The sequence below is a fragment of the Priapulus caudatus genome, unplaced genomic scaffold, assembly GCF_000485595.1.
Source record: "Priapulus caudatus unplaced genomic scaffold, Priapulus_caudatus-5.0.1 Scaffold761, whole genome shotgun sequence".
NCBI classification, from domain to species: Eukaryota; Metazoa; Priapulida; class Priapulimorpha; order Priapulimorphida; family Priapulidae; genus Priapulus; species Priapulus caudatus.
The window spans coordinates 104451-106561 of NW_014577822.1; positions in this window are offsets into that span (position 1 = coordinate 104451).

The following is a 2111-nucleotide window of genomic DNA, read 5'->3' on the forward strand; positions in this document are numbered from 1 at the left end:
ACACACACACACACACACACACACACACACACACACACGCGCGCGCGCGCGCACACGAACACACACAAACACACACAAACACAGTTCATCGGCAATGAACTCTACTGTCTGAACAGATTTTTCATTGCCATTAATTACTAAACGCGTTTATTATTATATAAGCACGCCGTCTATTATATCAAGCGCTTTTCTCGCCCACACTAGCGCCTGATTTGGTTGCATTTGTATAAACACTTCTGTTTTGATAAAACATATTGATCTAGCACAAATCCATTCGTTTACATACTGGATACGATGTTTCTGTAAAGCACTGAAACGTTGATTGAATGTGTATAGAAAGCTTTTTTTACGTAAAAGGTGTACGCGTGCATGGTGCAGACTGCTTGTGGCCGTATTGCTTCCGTATTCCGTATTGCGAGTTATATGAGGAGTTTGGTGGAGAGGGGGGAGAGGAAGAATGCGGAACAGCCATGGAAAGAGGGACATGAGCGGAGAGCGTTAGAAGAGAGAGGCGTGGGAAAGAACAGGGGGAAAGACAGGGGAGGGAGGCCGAGAGAGAGTGAGAGGTGTGGATGAGAGGCAGAGAAGAGGTGCGAAGTAGGTGCGGCTCGGATGAGGCAGAAGGAAGAGGCGGGGGAGAGACGAGGAAAGGGAAATGGGGGAGGGGGGAGTTTTCGGAGAATATAGGAGAGGCAGAGGATATGTGGCAGATAGTAGGGGAAGAGGTAGAGTAGAGGCAGAATGGAGAAGGTGTAGGGGAGGGACAGATGATATACAGAAGATATTACAGGAGATGCGAAAAAGGGTAGAGGGAAAGACAGCAGAGAGTAAGGGGAAGACAGAGGAGAGACAGCAGAGAGTAAGGGGGAGACAGAGGAGAGACAGCACAGAGTAAGGGGGAGACAGAGGAGAGACATATATACGAGATATCGTGGTGAGACACCGGGAAGAGTAATAAGGGGAGAGTCAGAAGAGGGTATGTGGAGAGGAAGAGGAAACGCACGTAGGCATAACTTATAACAGAAAAAAACCATTCCTATTGCGCATATATATATATATATACATACATATATAGGTCATCGCACTTCCGATATCAGTCTCTGACCCATTTTAACTATTAAAGCGAGATATCGTTATGCCGACATTGAACAGCGTTCGCTACATATATGGACACGTACACGCACACTTACAACGTTCGATGCATCACGGGCGAAAAAAAACTCTCTCGAACCAAACGACCACCAGAACATACGCGCCTCTCTCTCTCTCTCTCCCTCTCTCTCTCTCTCTCTCTCTCTCTTTCTCTCTCTCTCTCTCTCACTTTCTCTCTCTCTCTCTCGCTGTCTGTCGCTCTCTCTCTCCCTCTCTTTCTCGTTCTCTCTTTCTATATATTGTTTCCCTCTCTCCTGTCCTACGTAACTCTCTCAACAGGTAGTGCGTGTTTACGAGATAATGCCCATGCCTGCATACTCCCAGTGCATCCAGCCGACATTCTGTCGTTTTAACTCTCTACGGCTCCATTAGGAAATACATCATTCTTACAGATTGTCAGAGTTGTCGATGACTGGAGCAAGCGGTTGAACCCGCGCTCTGCCTTCTCTGATCGATTACAGTTTTATATTCCATGCGACTATACATATATATCTATATATATGTAGATATAGATATATACATATATGTATATTCGCATAGGGTATAAAACTGTAATATATATTTATATATATATATATATACGAAGACGAAAATCTTCGTCAGGAGGAAAAGTACCGGCTTTCGTCGCACTGAGCTTTCCCCCCGGTAATGTGACGAATGACACACTCTGAATGTAGAGTAGATATTTCCTCATGCGCGAAACCCTCGCGCTGTGAAAGCAAGAGTGTCCGTAACAGCAGCAGCAGCAGCAGTGTCGGTAACAGCAGCATCAGAAGCAGCAGCAGCAGCAGTGTCGGTAACAGCAGCATCAGAAGCAGCAGCAGCAGTAGTAGTGTTCGTAACAGCAGCAGCAGCAGCAGTAGTAGTGTTCGTAACAGCAGCAGCAGCAGCAGTAGTAGTGTCCGTAACAGCAGCAGCAGCAGCAGTAGTAGTGTTCGTAACAGCAGCAGCAGCAGCAG